Source organism: Lutra lutra, chromosome 14 (assembly GCF_902655055.1).
Source record: "Lutra lutra chromosome 14, mLutLut1.2, whole genome shotgun sequence".
In the NCBI taxonomy this organism is placed as follows: Eukaryota; Metazoa; Chordata; class Mammalia; order Carnivora; family Mustelidae; genus Lutra; species Lutra lutra.
This window is the reverse complement of record NC_062291.1, coordinates 78,383,471-78,402,900: the sequence shown is the minus strand read 5'-3', so window position 1 is coordinate 78,402,900 and position 19,430 is coordinate 78,383,471.

The following is a 19,430-nucleotide window of genomic DNA, read 5'->3' as shown; positions in this document are numbered from 1 at the left end:
GGTCAGTTACATCATGGACACCTCCTGTAATACTACAGCATCATGGAAATAGATTACAACTAGACACATCTGCATGAATGAATTTCACAGACAATATTGAGTGAAGGACACATCACGGAGACCATATGTAGTAGGACTCCATTCATACGAAATTCTAAAACAAGAAAATTAAGCATAGGGTCTAGAGATACACAGGTGCTAAAACTATAAAGAAGGCCAGGGAAATGATTACTATGAAAATCAACATATCAACTGTGATTAGAAAAACGGTTGGGGGAGGGGTAGGCAAATCCTGTTTCTTGGTCTGGATAGCAGTAGCAGAATAGCAAAATAGCTTTTATGAGTATTAAACTGTGACTATGAGGGCACCTGGTGGCTCAGTCAGTTAAGCATCCGACTCTTGATTTTGGCTCAGGTCATGATCTCAGGGTCCTGGGATGGAGCCCCGCCTCAGGCTCTGTGCTCAGCATGGTCTTCTTGTCTCTCTCTCTGCTCCTCTCCTCTGTCTCTCCCTCTCTCTCTCAAATAAATAATGAATAAAATCTTAAAGAAAATAAATAAACTGTCAGAGCTTCTCTACCACAATGTGCTCCTCTCTGCCCCAATGTCTGGATATCTCTGCACTATCTTTCAGGGTCTGCTGCTGCATCGATCCGAGCCTCAGAAAGTAGAGCGATTCGCTGATGATGCCCTCCCTGCCATTAGCAGAGCATGTTCCCTCTCCCGGTGTCGGTGCCTGTCCGTTGTGTCTAAACCTTCAGCATCTGCCAAAACAGACCGCAGCCGCTGACACATTCCATGGACTGCTGACAAGGACTAGGGGGGGCTTGGGACAGCACTTCTGGGACAGCATGGGTTGGGGACAGTAGCCACATTTGTATTAAACTATGGACTCTGATTTCAAAACCATGAGCACAGAAATGGTGGGGAGTGGGGGGAAGAGTGAGGTCTGATTGAAGGAGAAGAGAGACTCTAGAATGTCAGAGGAGAGGCAGTCCCTCAGATCAAGCTCCTCCTGTACGACCCTGACATTGCTAACTTCCCCAGGGTGATGAGACACATCAGAGCTAACGTGTTGGTGGGGTTACGTTAATGGAATTCATTTCCTTCACTGAACAAGTATGATTGATTACGTGCTGGTGCCCAGAACAGATCCAGCCCTGCAGGTGGAGAGACTTAAATCAAAGGGAAAATCAAAGACAAAATACAGCCAGGTAAGCAGGTGCACCTTCTGAGGCATGTGATGAGATGCGGGCAGGGGTCAGGATGAGGGTGCACAGAGGTGGGGTGCCTTTATTGTGATGAAAGGGAATGTGGAAGGAGCATGGCTGTTTTGTTGGTCCACAGACACTTTGAACTCACTGTGGGCAAACCTGAACCATCATCCTCTCCCTCAAAACCCTTTCCTCCCTCTCCCAATCCAGGGTCACGCCTCCCCACCCTTCCACACAGAAACCCCAAGCAGAAGCTGGGAGCCATGTACAGATGTGGCCTCTCACTCACCATCTCCTTACATCACTGCCTGCGTTGGGCTGTTCGAGGACGGCCAGGGGAGGACAGCACTCTGCTGGACCAGGGGTCTGAACAAACAGAGGTATCAAACAAAGAATAGCAGATGTCATGAAAATGTTACCTTTTCTTCAGGGAGAGACTCAGCGGAAGCCATAGCTTCAGGTCTGTGGACCAAGTAGACTTGCAAATACCGAACCTCACAATTAGGGTCGCCCATTCAGTCCTAGCAGAAGGGCAGGACATCGTGAGTCCAGGTGAGAGTGAAGGCATGGAGATGCAGAGAAGCACTGGTGTTCTCAGTGGACCCACTCACTCCCCAGGGAGGAGGGAGGAGCTGAGCTGACTGAGCATGCCCAGTTATTCTTCCTGAAAATGCCAGTTCAATGTCGCTAACTCCGCAAAGAAGGGATAGAGCGCAAGAGGTATAAAAGTCCCCAAGTATGCTTTGGGACAACTCCTTCCTCACAGAAACCCAGAGGGTAGAAGAGCCCAGTCCTTCTATTTTGTGACTATCTTGTGCTTTGTCTACTCCTCTGCAAACCCACTGTTAGAACATTATCGCATGGCTCTAATACAGACTTTCTCTAATTCCTTGCTTGAATTATTGCTTCCTGCCCAAGCTGATCCCTGAATCCACATTGCGGGCTGAATAATCTTTATAAAAACCAACCCAGGCTCATCATTTCCACTTAAAATATGTCCATGGAAGTGTCTGCTTTCACGATCAAGCTCACAGCCATTATCCTGAGACATGAGGTTTTGTGTTATTTGCCAACCTGCCCAGATTCCTTCTTGGACTCTGCCCACACGTACCCTTCATTCCAGCCGGCCCAAACTACTGACAGTTCCTTAGACAAACGGCCTTCCATGTCGCCATCCCTCCTCCATCCCTCTGCCTGAAATGTCTCCTTTTCTCTTCTCTACCTGGTAACTCTTACTTAGCCTCAGAACAGCATCACTCCCAGCCCCCTCCATCTGAATACACGTTGTCTACGCCCCACAACACCCTGTGTGCTCTAATGCAGGGCACAACCCGCTGGATTGCATGCTTTTTACTTGTTATTCTTTTCCTTAGACTGCAAACTCAAGGAGGACACTATTTATTTCTTGTGTAACAAGTGCTGAGCCCCAAGTCTGCCACAGAAGAGATGTGCAGAAAATGAATGATCAGATCATCTCTACGGATCCCTCTTATTTTGATAGCCCATGGTTTAGTGAAGCCCTGCCATCCCAGGAGAGGAAGAGAACATCTAACAAGATGCCCAGGTGGGAAACAAGAGCAACTGGCACCAATATATCCCTTTATCGTTTCCAGAACCTTTTTCATGGACTCCCTTACTGGTGCCCTCTGGGGTGAGTTTACTCTCAACTCTGGAGCCATAGAAAAGGTAGAGAGAGCAATGGAGACACCGATGTCAATCACTTCAGCATGCTGACAAAGGCACAAAGGCCGAGCTTCTTCAGTGCAGGGATGGCAACCAGGAGGAAGGGGAACAAGTGTCCCCAAAAACATCTGAGTTCTCTGTGCTGAACTCAGGACACTCCAGCAGGATGCTGGACCCCACCCAAGACATTCCTTATGGGGTCTCAGGACAGCCCTTGAATTGACCATGAGCCCCTTTCCCTTGTGCTTCCAGTCAAGGTCCTTGACCCAAAGCCCACCCAGGTTCACCCATCTTTTCCTCAACATGGAGCTCTCTCAACCATGGGACGCTCGGGCCCTGATTACTGTGTGCCTCATTTTCTTGTGACTTTCACTTCTCACGATAACATCAGTAACCTAGGAAGAGACCCATGGGAGGAGGGTAACCAAGAGTGGGGGCTGACAAGGCCAGCTCAAGTGGGGTCTCCTGCTCTAGTGGCTTTTTCCACCCCGGATCACTCACCAGTCTCCACCTCCTCGTCCTGTCCGTGTCTCCCCACCTCATGCTGACATTACATACACCTTCTGTTTCTACCAATAAACCATGAAGTACAAAATATCCCCAGTGCATTTACCTGTAGAAGATCTCTTACCAACACATAATATATACTTTACTCTCAGCCTTTAAAATCTGGTATTTAATACAGCAAATTCTCTTTTCATCAACATTATGCACAATTCTGAACACACATGATCTCATTTAATCTGCTTCACATCCCACATTGTTTGTCTTACTATTATCCCCACATACAAATTTTTAAAAACTCAGGCTCTAACAGAGTAATGGCTTTGCTTAAAGTCTCTACGCTGGTTAGGAGTCAACGTGAAACTAAAAGAAAAACAACCCAAACAATAATTTAAGTAATGCCTCCTGTGAGCCAGGCCCTCCCTTATTCTAGGCATTTGGGATACATCAGTAACCAAAACAGATAATGTATAATATTGGTGAGAAGAGAATATATTGTATTAAAATATTGGAATCTATAGGTTAAGAATCAAGTATATATAATGCATTTGGTAAGAGATCTTCTCAATCTCACTCTAGAGGGAGAGAGAGACAAGAAACCAAGAAATTGGGAGAGATTGAGAAGACAAGAAATAGAGCAGAATCAAAGGAGTCAGAGGTATGGGGGGGGAGCAGATGGTTATTTTAATGAGGGAGATCAGGGTGGGCTCATTGAGAAGGCGATACTGGAACAAGATCTTGGATTTCTGAAGGAAGAGTTTTCCAGGCAGAGGAGAGAGTTGGTGTGCCTGGGGCCTGAAGCTGGAACATGGCTGCCACGTTGGATGGAGACAGGAGGCCATGGGCTGGAGCAGCGTGGGCAAGGGCAGCAGATGAAGTTGGAGACATTCTAGAGGTGCTGGAGGTGCTAGAATTATTTTTACCTATCACTCAGAAGACATCAGAAGGACCTCTGTACATTAAGAAATAGTTACTACATTTAAATAAAATATGGAGCCCGGGGTTTATCCTGGGCCATCGATCCATCCACATGAGAAAGTTAGGATGCCATTTCAATTCTAATTTCCACATCCCATCGGGTTCAAGTGATCTATGCACTGCAGATAAAGCACTAGTCACTTCTGAGTAACTTTTAATGAGCACGACCTGGAGTCGGCATATATATATATATATTTTCCTTATGGTGAAAAATCCATTTAAATCTTAAGGGATGAGTAGACCATATCTTAAAGCTTCCCCATCAGTCATTTGAATAGCTTTATTGGGACCTTCTGTTTTCTTCCCTGTGCATAAGTGATCTGAACCAATTTCTTCCTCTGTTGCAGAAGACAGGGAAACACAGTTTAATGGGGCCAGAAATTATAATTATCTGTGACCTTCGTTTGAATTTCATTTCCCCCAGGGAAAGAGTTTGGAGGCACAAAACTTGCTTTATGATCGTGATAACAAACTGGCAGGAAGATTGTAACTCCTAATGACAGTTGGAACAGAATGATGTTCATGGTATTTGGAGAGAAATGCCTACCTAGGTGCCCAGGCCCTGAAGGGAGAGACAACTGCAGATTCACCAGGAGCTGATGGCTGGGCAGAGAGGCTGCCTTCCATTCCTTTCACTCTGTCGCCTGGGCACCCCTCGCCCAGCCCCATGGAGGAAGTCTTAGATAAGCATCTGTACTCTCGGCACATGGAGCCGTCACTCTCAGAATTGACTTGCAAGTTCAAGAGGCTCCTAAACACGGATCACAGCACACAGACTCCAAGTCACTCTGTTGGAAAGGGAAGTTCATAGGACAATGCCCAGGCAGGATAGATATAAAATTGTTTTTAATTTTATATTGCTTTAAATTTTTAAATTGTTTTGTTTTATATTGGTTTTTGTCTTGTTTTATATTGTTTTAAATTTTAAATTGTTTTAAATTTTAATTGTGTTCAAAGCTTACTCTCAGCTTCATTCTATGTAAAGGTGTCATCTTTCTTTCCGGGGGCATGAGCTTTGAATTTGGAAATCCCAGCTTTGCCTGGGGTACATTTCCAACTTCTCTGTGGTTCTGTTTCCTCATTTTTACATCTCAGAGCTGTTGTGGACTTAAATGGGATAAAGTATGTAATGTGCCTAGCCAAGCATTTGGTACAGAGAAGAGCATCGGTGGCTGCTATTGTTTTAAAAGGCTATTTAAAATCAGTTCTATGAAGATACATATCTTAAATAATTGTTAGTTAGCCTTTCTGAACCAAGAAATTATTCAAGATATGTATTTTATTGGTGATTTTTCCCTCTTAAGCTTTCTTTTTCCTACACATCAAAATCTAAAAGGTGGTATCACAAAGAGTGGTAATGAGGTACAGGGAGTATCTTATATCAAAATCCCAATATAAACCATGAGCTCTTACTGCCCTGCCAAAGGGCAAACTTCTCATTTATAATCCAACAAGAGAACTAAGTATTTGGCAGCAAGAGACCACACTGAACTTCTGTGCATGAATACTTTGTATTTGCAAACATTTTCTGATTTCCAAAGGGAAAAAAGCAAGACATTTCAGCAGTAATTCTCGAAATTCTAAACAATATTTCTGAGCCAATGGGGTGTTTTTTTAGAATATATAAAGGATTCTTAATAATCAATAAGAAAAAAGACCAAAAAGTCTAATAAAAAAATAGACCAAAAAACTTCAAGTTCCTCACAAAAGATAGATAATAAGCAAATAAAAGGTGCTCAATATCATTACTTATTAGGAAAAAACAATTAAAACCCTCAACTGGACAGGACTATACACCCACCAGAATGGAAATTAAAAAGACAATACCAGGTGTTGACAAGGGCATAGTGCACTTGGAACATTTATTGATACGGCTGTGTGATTTGGCCCAACCCCTCTGGAAAACTGTTTGGCATTTTATACTAAAGCTAAACATAACTTACCTTAGATACCCAACTATACCCAACTCCTAGGTATGTGCCCTAGAATACTCAGAACATATGTTGATCAAAAAACCAAACCAAATCAAACCAAACCAAACAAAAACAATGGCCCCCAATTGGAAACAATTCAAAAGTCTTTTGACGGGAGGATGGAAAAATAAATAGTGGTACCTATATACTTGGGTAAAGAAGTAAGAATAGTGTTTATCTTTCAGAGGTGAAAATGACTAAGAAGGCCTCAGGGCAGTTTTCTGGGATGATGGGAATGTTCTATGTCTTGAACCAAGTCATAGCTGCATGGTTGTAGCTACTCAAAGTCATTGAGTTGTACACTTAAAAATTATATAACGTGGGGCAGCTGGGTGGCTCAATCAGTTAAGTGATTCTTGATTTCTGCTCAGGTCATGATCTATCTCAGAGTCATGAGATCGAGCCCTGCATGGGGCTCTGTGCTGAATGTGGAGCCTGCTTAAGATTCTCTCTCTCTCTCTCCCTCTCACCTTCCCACCGCTGTGCACATACATGTGCTCATGCAATGCACTCTCTCAAAAAGAAGAAAAATTGTGTAACTTGCATCTCAGTTAAAAGAAAAATGGGGGGGGGGTAGGATGTGGAAGGGAAAAAATGGGAAGGAGCTTCCCAGAGCTGAAAGCATGCAAGTGGAGTATGGAGCGTTATTATGATTATTCTAAAGATTTCTTTGCTTTAGAGCTTTAGGATGAAGAGATCTACATGCTTGGCTCCTCACCTTGGTAAACACATAGAGGTCATCTGGGTTGGAGCAGTGCTTCCAAAGCCTCTGGTGTTAAGGCTGGGTGTTTCATGATGTAGAGTTCTAGAGGGAGACACTGAGCAGGAAGTCTCTGTGATGGTCCAGTCCAGGGTTTCTTAGCCTCCACTGTGTCGCTATTTTGGACCACAAAATTCCTCGTGATGTAGGGCTGTCTGTGCACTAGAGGATGCTGGCCAGTATCACCCCTGCAGTCATAAGTCAGAATGCCTCTAGACATTGTCAAGCGTTACCCTCCAACCAGGGCTGGGGGCAAAATTGCTCTTCATTAAGGCTATAGGTCTAGAAGATCAATGACTCCTAGTTGACAGGACACACTTGGAGAGCAGCGCACCAGAATCACCAAGAGAGCCTTTGAAAACTAAAGATACTACCCCTCTCTATGAAATACAAGGGCAGCCAAATGAATCCTCAATCCCCTTCTCTTATTGCTGAGGGTAGCATATGACACAATTGTAACCAATTAGATGTAAGTAGTAAGTTTTCTGTAGGTGCTTTTCTTTTTCTCTGCTGAAATATAGACGTGATGGCTGGAGCTGCAGCAACGGTCTTGCAACCACGAAATTAAAACCAAGAGAATTCTAGACACTTTGGTGCTGATGTTGAGTGATTGGAACCAGTGCCAGACACTGCCTACATTCAGACTTTCCAGTAAGTGGAACAATAAGTAAATACACTCGTGTTTGTTTGCATCATTCTAGCCAGGATTTTTGTTATTTGTAGTCAAAAATATTTATGATTGTGTCACTTCCCTCAGAGTGTTTCCTTTATGTCCTTTACCACTGTGACCATGAGGATCCCTGAAGTGAGCCACCACTGCAGATGGGAATACATCAGACTTTCCAGCAAAGGAAAAAAGTTTGGTCTGGTTTTGAGACTCCTAACCCTGGCTGCAATCAGGATCTCCTAGGAAATTATATAATAATAATAATAATAATAATAATAGTAATAATAATAGCAATGCCCAGGCCCTGCCACAGACCGATTACCTGGCTGGTGAGATTCCATGTCTTCTGCGCCCAGCATCTATTAGCTACATCTTCCCATCTGGATGTGTGGAGGGTACAGGAAGGCGTGAGGGCAGAGGCCTATTTCCCCCACCTCCAGCTCCACCTCTCATGATGCCCCAGCTTGTCTGTGCTCTGGCCACACTGTTGACTCCTACTTGGTGGCCGGGTGACTTGTGGGCTTTACTGCACTCTTCTCCTTGGGGGTGTGACTGGGACCTCACTCCCCATCATCTTCTGCCATTCAGAACATAGAGAGTCAATGCTCAGGAACCAGGGACCACTGTCTGCATCAGTTTTTACAACCACTGTCCTTAGCCCCAAGGAAGGTGCTCACAAAAGGAACCCCTGGGCACCAGTGATGGTCCCGCAAAAGCTGACTACAGGGACCTGATTTCGGCATGCCAGCTGTGATGGCAGGAAAGCATGGTGGTTTGGGCAGGTCATGGGGGATCCTGACGTGAGCAGGGGTATAGCGATTAACAGAATAGGCTGTGAGACCCCTTTTTGTCCTAGAACAAGCAACTTGAGCCTCTCATGCTGAATGGGAATGACGGACGAGGTGAAGCACTGTGTGCCAGCGCCAGGCATGTAGGAAGTCCCGAGAGCACTAGCACTCCCAAGGGGTGAAGAAAGGCATTCTCGGAAGGCACAAATCTTAGAGATGCCAACAGCTTGTGGCCCTCCAAAGGGCCACAGGACATAAAGAGCTGTACAGTACATCCGTGGGATGAAAATTTCACAGGGAGGAGCAGGTAGGTAAATGCTATCTTAAAAGGCTCCTTAAGGGCTGGGAGGAATGATGGGGAAAAGGGCAAGCATGACTGGATCAGAGCCTTTTGATGAATGGGCGGCTTCGTCCCCTGCCATTCGGAGCCCCACATCCTACTCCCCCTCCCATGTGGGCAAAGTTCCAGGCAGCAGGCCAGGGCGCTGACTGTGTCTGGCTCCAGATTTCACTCTCATTTTGTTTCTTGTTTCACAAACCAGTGACCCATGAACCAACAGAAAAGGCCTTTCCTTCAGTCCTGATGAATTGCAGCTTTTCTGGGATTTATTTCCAGCCCTCCACGACATCTTTAACTTTGTCTTCTATTAAGTTTTTTTAGCTTACACACTTTTAATAGTTATTTTCTCCTGAAACTTCTTTTGATTGTTCTTAAAATGGCCTTTAAAAATCCCTACAAGTATTTCCTGTATATGGGGAGTGGACCCAGAGTGCTGTGACACTGAGATTTTTCAACTCTTACTTCTCCCAGACACTCCAGCAATCAGGAGGAGGAGGGTTGGGTGGTTTTAGAACTATAAGCTTTTTCCAGAATGTGGCCCCCATAAAAACCACCGGAGTCAGAAAAGTACAGATCAAAATGACGCCCAGGAGTCATGAAGGGTAGATATACTATAGGGCAACACCTGTGCCCTTTCTATGGCAGGAATATGTCGATTTCAGAGTTACAAACTCCCTGTCCCCACCAGGGTCCCCGGAGTGCCTTGCAGTTTTCTTGCTGGTGTGTGGCTTCATTTCTCTGTTTGTTGTCTTTCCTAGTATTTTTTCTGTGTACATAATAAATCACATTTATCCAAACCACTTCTCATCTCCCACGCTCTGACTCATACCTCTTCGGGAGGATGTTAGCTATCTTCCCATGTGGGTGGATTTTTTTTTTTTTAGGATTTTATTTATTTATTTGACAGAGGAATAGAGAGAGAGAGCACAAGTAGATAGAATGGCAGGCAGAGGGAGAGGGAGAAGCAGGCTTTCTGCTGATCAGAGAACCCGATGCGGGGCTCGATTCCTGGACCCCGGGATCATGACCTGAGCCGAAGGCAGCTGCTTAACCGACGGAGTCACCCAGGTGCCCCTCCATGTGGGTGTTTTAAAATCCCGCATTAATTATAGCAATTCCTTCTCCCCACGCAAACAGGCACATGCAGAAAGAAGTGAAAAGGTTTTTCTTTGTTGTTGTTGTTTTTGTCCTCCACGAAAAGCCTAAAGAAGTTTGTTATTTAACTACCAAATTAGCGAAGATTGAATATCATATTTCGGTTTTGTCGATTGCCTCAGTGCAAAAATGCCTAGCTGCTGAGGAAAGAGAGTCAATGAGATACACGTAGCTTGTCTACATTCGAATGAGCGAGGTCTCTTTGTCATCATTCAAGTCAAACACCAGAAACAGAGGGGGCACGATAGGACCATCAACCACGAACTCCGTCCTGGCCAAAGGGCCAAGTGGCAGAATAAATGTTAAATTCTGGAGCGATGCTTGTAAGTTCTTTATTCTTTATAGACCATATATGGACTGTTCTGAGAGATGCTCATCCCCGGTCCCCGCAAACAATGGCTACTTTCAATTTAGCACCAGCAGTGTGCTAGGCTCTCTGCCAAGCTCCTTGTATAAAGGATCACATTGTATCACACTCTCTGTAGGGCATGCATACATTGTTACTATCTCTGCTTTCCAGATGAGGGAACGGAAGGTTGCAGAGTAAAGGGCTTGCAGGTAGACAAGGCTGGAAGGAGCTCTTAACCACAAAGCTACCACGTCTCAAAGTGCTGACTGCAGTCAATGGTTTGTTTGTAAAAGGACAGGGCCGATGGGGATGGGGTTATGTTTTCTCCCTCTCTGGCCTCCCGCAAACCTTACCCTATCTCACTGCTTTGGCACCCCCGTGTAGCCAGGGAAAATGGCACAACCCTACTGGACAGATACCCGCCTCACTGGGGAGTGTTGAGCCCAAGCTTTGGGATCTCTGGTCTTCCGCCAGGCTTTCACTTCTCGGATCCCCCTTCCAAGCCATCTCCCAAGCTCCTGATGGCACTCTACTTCCTCATTAAGAAAATAGAGATAATCAGGCAGAGCCTCCCAATCTGCTACTCTCTACCTGCCAACAAATTAGGGCCGCGGCCGTGGGCAAGGCAGCAAGACACAGTGGTTACAGCCCTGTTCCCACTTCTGCCCCGGGGAGCCATGTTCCATAACTTGGTAGTTATCTCATCCTGCAGAGTCCATCCATCCCAAAAATTCCTCACTGCATTCCCATCCTTCCCCATTGCATGTCTGTAATTCAGGCCCTCATCCACTCCCAGCTGGACCACGGTCACACGGAGCACACAGGTGTCCTGCCTCTAGCCTCTCCTTGCAGGACACCAAACTATCTCTCCGCAACTCAGCTCTCTCCCCACCACATCACTGCTTACACCCATGGTGGGCTCCTCATTCAATGCCAGACCTCAAACCTTGTAGACGTGACAGTGTCTCTCAGGGTCTGGCCAAGGCACCATATATGAACCTCCTTCTGCAGTCCCAGAGACACTCTCTCTGTCCCTGGGGGTGTGTGTGTGGGTGGGGTTGGGGATTCCTTCACTCTCTCTGGCCCTTGCCCACACCTGCCCTTTTGCCCTGTTCTGCTCTGTCTTCTAATTGGTAAAGTCCGGCCCCTCCCACCAGACCCAGTTTAATTAAACTGGCTTTGGCAGACAGGAAGGGAGTGCTGGGACAAGCTGATTTCTAGAAGGGGATGAGCTTTACAGGGACCCATGGATTTCAAAACAACTTCAAACACATACCACGTGAGAAAGGGGAATTGATTCTCTGGGAGAGGAAGTGTTTAGGAAGGCATCTAGATGAACTACTCCCAGTGCCAAGAAGGACCACTTTGATCATGGGGAAATCTCCACTCTGTCCACTAGATGGCGCATCTAAATTTCCAAGGCAACCTTCAGAGCGCACTTCTCTTAACTCAAAGCAGGTATTGTGACTAATTTTCTTTGTAGTGATCAGTGTTTGTCCACACACCACTCACTACAACGTAACCATGGGAGGCAAAAATCAGAGAATAAATTCGTATATCCAGGGGTCAAGGATCCACATGATCATGGTAAGATCTGAGTCCAAAGTAGCCCCCTCCCCACCTCCTTCCCGCCCACTCCATCACCTTGGGTCCTTAGAGGACACATTTCACTTCTCAGTCACGTAGACAAACAGCAGTCAGCCTGCGATGTCCAAAGTGCAGCCCATTTTTTCTAGCCAGTTCTAAGCAAGCAAATTGGAATCAGAAATGTCTGCATGGCCCAGCTGCGGAGTAGAGCGCTGTGATGACATCCCTCCAGCTCCTCTCTGAGCCCGTCCTCCCTTTCCCTCCATCCTAATTAGCAGTCCAAACCCTTCGCCTTTACAGAAGTCAGTAAACTCTCAAAATGACGCAAGCACCACTATTTTTACCGCAGGTTAGATGACATTTACGGAGCAACACCCACAGGTGTTCCAACCCCAAAATCTTTCCGAGTGGTAATGAGACTGTTCCTTCAGAGGTGGAAACTCACACCCATGAATTCTGGTCTGATTTTATCTTACTCCCTTCATTTTGTCTTAGTGCCTACAAGACTCTCATTGGAATTCACTCTTACCTTCGGCCTTAGCATGGACATAGAGGTGAGTATGTATTTGTGGTCATTCTAAGAGGGAAAGGCAAGCATGGTCCACTGTAAGAACTTCACATGTTCAGTAAGCTAGGTTTGCAAACATCTGCCCCAAGACACTGGCAGTGGAAAAGCCCCATGCAGTCAGTCGGTTGTTGAAGGATATTCGTGGCTGAGACATTGATTTCCTCAGTCATTTCTGGACTGAGTTAACCCTAAGGTCAGGCCATCGAGCCACTGTAAGCCATAGACTTAGCTATCAATAATTATTTTTTTTTTAAGACTTAGCTTAGATGTCATTTCTTCCAGGAAGTCTTCTGTATACCCCTTCCTAGATAAAGGTTTCCTTAGTACAATTATATAGTACTCCACTTAACACAGTGGGTTATAATTATCTGTTTATGAAGTTGATTAGCCTCCTAAGGACAAAGATTGTGCATTTTCCCTCCTATAACCCAGCATAACGCCTGGATGTAGAAGGAAAGACAATAAGTGAATGGATGCATCATTCAATTAATGGATTTTAAAAACTGTACATTTTCTAGGGGAGAGGGATGGGGTCCCCATTTTTCTGGGTTGGGACATTTTCCTTTGTTTCAAGCCTGATTTGTACACTAGTAGTTTAAAGAAACCACCGGCTTCCATCTATGGGGCAAGAAATAACCAGGTGGTTTAGTCAGTTTAATAAAAAACCAGCAATAAATAAATAAGTAAAAAAAAAAATCTGTGAGATCTTAAAACTTAATGATTTTTTATATCACATTTGAATTTACAAAATGCTCTCAAATATGGTATTTCTTCCCTTCTCAAAACAATCCTATATAATGGGTGAGATCAGGGTCATTTTTAAAGAAAGTGGAACTCGGAGAAGTTAACTGGCTTGAGTGAGTGAGAGCCGGAGTCAGGATAAGACCCAATTCCAAATCCAATGTCCTTTCCATGACACGTTCAAAAGGTCATTGACTTCTCTTCCCTTCAAGTCCTTGACCACAGGCTGCTTGGCCAGTTTGACTAGGATATCGACTGATTGGAGAACTTACTATGACAGTCCTGGGCAAATAAGTCAGTTCTACTACTGGCTCAGCCATTTACTAGATGTTAGACCTTGACCAAGTCATGGAAATTTTGTCTAAGCCTTCAGTTTTTCTGCAGTTGGGAAAAAGGAGTAAAGTCAGGGTAAATATGTTTCTCGATACTCTAGTGGTTCGAGGGGCCAGCATTATTTTTATCAACATTAGAGTGACAGTAAAAACTACCATTCATTCTGTTCTGACCATGTGCCCTCTCTGTTCTCAGCTCTTGATGTATGGCAACTCATCGACTCCCACAACAAGACAAAGTAAAAGAGGAATATATTGTTCCCATTTTACAGATGCATAAACCGAGATAGTATAAGGTGATATAACTCAACCACAGTTACATATCTAGTCAGTGGAGGAGGAAGGATTAAAACTCAGTAGTTTAGCTTCAGAGTCTGTGTCCTATCGTATTAAGCAGATAGTCCGATGTTTGACACAGGAGGGCGCAAGAATTATGACCATCATCATCATCATTATTACTAAAGGCAATCTTACCAATTTATTGGGGAAGGGCATTAACTGCTCTCATATACAGTGCGAAGGGAACCTAGAGCTCATTTCTTTGGAAAAATGAACACTCTGGGGGCTCCCCTGGGGGCTGAGCCCCAGCCGAGTATGCCCAAGGCCAACGCCAAAGTGCACAGTCCATGTAATATTTCCCACCCCTGCCTGCAAAGCCATGCAAGCAATTAGCTCATATCAAGCTGTTATTAAGAAGTTATTTTTGTAACAAAAATACTGTCTTCCTTTAATTTCTATGCAAATGCAAGGAAGCCAACACAAGTCTAGTTTATTTAAAGATGGTCTTGTAAGAATTTAATTTGTCCCTTTGAAGGAGCTGCTGAAGAAAGGTACAGAGATGATAAAGACTACTTGGAGGTGTTCTGGGCTCCTGATAAAGAAAGGGTAGCTTCTTTCTCCCTTTGAATTCATCACTAAGCCCTCCTTTTCCCTTGACCAAGGGCGGTGCACACAAGTGGTAGCCAGGGACACTTGGAGATAATTTTCCAGGCCTCCATCTGCATGACACAGTTACCATAAAGTAAATCTCAGCACAAGACTGATGGCCTCAGAATGTTAGAACTGTGGATACAATGACAGGGTGTGCTGGTGTTTTCAGTGCTCTGGAGTGGGGCTTCTTAAAACGAATGGGTAAAGAAATACCGAAGCACAATATTCTGAGAAGCAACATAGTAGAAACGAAATATCACTGTCCTCGAGGGGCAGAAAACCCACGCCTGAGCCCAGCTCCACTCTTCAACTGTGTCCCTTGGACGAGTCATTAGCTTTCTGAAGCATCAGTGTCTTTCAGAAAACAGAAATTGCCTTGGCTATTTCTTTGAGTTACTATTCATTTTGAAAAACATAAGACAGAGGTCAGGAGAGCTCTTGGCAAACTATAAAATGCTATTTGAATCTTAAGACTTTTTTTTTCACTCTTCATAGAAAAGGAGAGCTTCCTAATAAGAAATGTCAAAACACCTGGAGGGACCAGCACATTAATATTTGTATGAATTCTGCTGTCTTTTGCAAATATCATCTATTTCTTGTTATATTGATTGTACCGTAAACTTGAAATTACATTCAGTTTATGTCAGGCAAATTATAGCCAGTGAAGAATACGTTGAGTAGAAAATTAAGTGATTTGATATTTACTCTGTAACAGATCTAAATCGGTAACAAATACCTAAAGGGCTGATTTAGGCTATTATGAGTTAGTAATGAAAAATGCTTCAATTCCATTGTTGTAGTTCTGGGGGAAAAAATGACCTGCAAGCTTCTTAGGGGGGAAAGAAGGGAGTTTCCCAATGGCTTTTAATGGTTGGTCACTGTTGACTGATGCATTAAGAGTCAAGCTATATTATATGCATCGACTTTTATAAAAATTTGTTATATGGGATGATATGCAGAAACAGGAACTCCTTGGCTTCCCTTCTGAAATGCAAGGAGTCCGAGTTTATCGAGAGCAGGTGGGCACGGGATATTATGGATTCCTTCTTGCTCAGCAGCATGGTTTTTGTGGGAGATCAGCTGTGCTCTGGCGGAAATACCCATAGATTCTGAAAATAAACATGCATATGGGAAAACATGATCCATTGCAGATGAGAGATTTATCAGCTTGCCTCTTGTGACCCATCTGGTAGCAAAATTAATGGCTGTTAAGAAGCTATAAATTTAGAAAAGCCCTTTGTAGATGGGAATTCGTGTTTACCCATGCTGTATGTTAAGTGGCCTATGAAACAGCTGAACCATTGAGAAGCGTCCTCTCCTGAGCTAATTTGTACACAGTGGCCCTATTTATTTGGAAAGCCTCTTTACTTTCTAAAGAATAAATCCATTGCAAATACTCTAATAAACAAACAAACAAAAAATACTACTTAGTCCCTGTAAGATGAACCAATTCCCATAGGACCAGCTCCTGGGAAAAGTTTAGAGAAAAGGGATTTATTTACTATGTAATGGTTCTGAAAGGGGACCATCAGATTTGTCTCCCTCCTCAAATAAATTCAATGTGATGGAATTTTTTAAAATCTTAGGCGAAGCATAAGAACTTTTGGAACCTTTCTGCAAAGTATTTTCAAATAGACCATTTGGAGCCTTGCTTGGATTGACCCTCTGCAATAGGGCAAGAGGTTAGTTAAACTCTAGGTTTCCTTCCACCTCTGACATCCCACGATCCTATGAGGCCCTAAGATTTAAGTCCACCTGCCAAGTGCCAGCCTCCTAAACCCATGGGATTTAGGACAAGTTTCACAAATTTATGTACTTACTTATTTACTCACTCATTTATTATTTTTAAAATATTGTATTTGTTTATTTGACAGAGAGAGACACAGTGAGAGAGGGATCACAAGCAGGGAGAGTGGGAGAGGGAGAAGCAGGCTTCCTGCTGAGCTCGATTCCAGGAACCTGGGATCAGGATCTGAGCCAAAGGCAGACTCTTAATGACTGAGCCATCCAGGCACCCCAGGTTACACAAATTTAAATACCTCGATGGGCCAAGTAAGAACAGAAATGAATATTTAGATCAGATGGCAACTGTGGAGAACAGAGGAAGGCATGGCCCCTCTAAAGTGGGTTGAATTATATCTCCCCAAATCCACATGTTGAAGTCCTAATCCCTAGTACCTGAGAATGCAATGTACTTGGAAACAGAGTTGTTGCAGATGTAATCAGTTAAGATGAGGTTCTACCAGGGTAGGGTGGGCCCCTAGTCCATATGACGTGTCTTTATAAAAAGAGGACATTTGGATACAGATAGGCACAGAGGTAGAATGCCATGAGAAGATGAAGGCAGAGATCAGGGTGATGGGTCTACAAGCCAAGGAACACCAATGATTTCTAGTAAACCACCAGAAATCAAGCAAGGCTGGACCAGATTCTCCCTCCAGCCAACAGAAAGAAACAATCCTGCTGATACCCTGATCTCAGACTCCCAGCCTCTAAGCACAGAGACAATAAATTTCTTTTGTTTCAGCCAACCAGTGTGTGGAGCTGTGTTATGGCTGTCCTAGGAAATGAATACAGGTGACAACATCTCTTAAGCTCCAACCCAAGACTATCATGTGACAAGTGCCAGTACATTTCTTCCAGTTGTCTAAGAGAAGTCAGAAATAGGGGTTCTGTTCTATATAAAATCATCCAATTTAAAAATGCTGGCAACAAATGCAGAAGACTTAAGTGTACAATGGAAAGGCAAATATATCTGGTTCACAAGTTACTAGCTGAAAACCTCTGCTTTGAGGATTGCTGAATCTGCCCCAAATCTTTTCAGGATGGTTTCAGGAATCCTCTTAACATGCTCATCCATCTCTACTTTGGGTTAAGGCCTAGGAAGTCTCCCAGTAAAATATTTGTGGGTTATTCAGTGTGCTAACACATAGAACCAAAATAATCTTTTTAATTTGGCTCTAGTTAGTGGGTTAGATTTGTCTCTTGTTTTCAAACATCTGAGCATGGAAATCCTATCTTCAAAATTAATCTAATGAAACTCAAAAACCAAATTGGAGTCTTATTGGTATATGTTATTTCATGCATTCAAACTTTGACATTATTTATTAAAAGGCTGTCAATGGCAATAAAAAGACCCTTTGATTAATAAAAATGTCTGAAATGAGGATTTGTGTCGTCCTATAGGAATCTCATAATACAACCATTTATATTCTGCTTTGGTCTGCAAATCCTTGATTTGTAAAGATGAAATAGTTACAAAAGATGATGAAAACTTAAATGCTTCCCTTGAAAGCTTTGGATTGTATTCAGTCTAACTGATTAAAAAGCTTAAAGGCAGAATAATAGGGGATTTTACCTGCTCGTACAATATCTCATACACAGAAATCAAAAGAGAAACACCAAACTTCCATTTCCACTAATAACAGCCAAAGTAAATGAGACAGACTCTCTTGCTGAGAACAATTTTAAAAAGTTGGCCAAAATACTTTTTTTTTTAAGATTTTATTTAATTATTTGAGAGAGAGCGAGCATGAGAGAGAGCATGAGAGAGAGGATGAGAGGAGAGAGGTCAGTGGGAGAAGCAGACTCCCTGCTGAGCAGGGAGCTCGATGTGGGACTCGATCCCGGGACTCCAGAATCATGACCTGAGCTGAAGGCAGCTGCCCAACCAACTGAGCCACCCAGGCGCCCCCCAAAATACTTTTTAAAACCTACTTGAAGGCAGGGGCATCTGGGCGGCTCAGATGATTAAGCATATGCCTTTGGCTCAGGTCATGATCTCTGGGTCCTGGGACTGAGCCCCACATTGGGCTCCCTGCTCAGCAGAGTGTCTGCTTCTCCCCCTCACTCTGCATATGACAGTGGAGTACCCAAGAATGATGTATTTATGCATTGAAAAAAATGAATTTCACCTTAGAATTCTATATGTAGGGAAAATATATTTCAAGAATAAAAGTAATATAAAGACATTTTTAAAAGATTTTTTAAAATTTATTTTAAAAAGAGAGAGAGAGAGCACAGAGGGAGAAGGAGAAGCAAACTCCCTCCCTAAGCAGGGAGTTGATGTGGGGCTCAATTCCAGAACCCAGAGATCATGACCTGAGCTGAAGGCAGATGCTCAACAGACTAAGCCACCCAAGTGCCCCATAAAGACATTTTTAAACAAGCAAAACCTGAAAGAATTTGTCAGCAGATCTCCACCAAAAAGGACAGTGACCGCCAATGGAAGGTCAAAAGAAGCATAAAAGAAGGAGGTACAGAGGAAGAGGTAAATATGTAGGCAAATTTAAATAAATATTAATTTTATAAAGCAAGATAATATTTTGAGGGATTCGAAATGAAGTTAAAATATATGCCAACAATGACATAAACGACTAAACAGTAAAAGACTTTAGGTTAAAGGTATATGTTGAAATGTCTAGAGCACAGTTTGACTAATTTTTCCTAAAAGCAGCCAGATGGTAAATACGTTATAGACATTGTGAAACTCTGAGAGCCCCACACATGGTCTCTGTCACAACTACTCACTCTACCACTGTGGCAGGAAAGCGGGCATAGAAAATACCTGAATGAGTGAGTGTTCCAATAGAATTTTATTTATAGTCAATAAATGAGAATTTCATTTAATTTTTACATGTCATAAATGTTACTCTTCTTACTCACAGGTTGTACAAAAACAGGCGATGGGCTGGATTTTGCCCATGGGCCATCATTTGAAGGCTACTTCTCTAGGGTGTCCTTTAAAATAATTGTTCACAAGTATATAATTGGCAAGCTAACAAAAGGGAAAACGGAACAATAAAAAACTCTTAATCAATCCAAAAGGAAGAAAAGTGAGAAAAGAGAGCATAAAACAGAT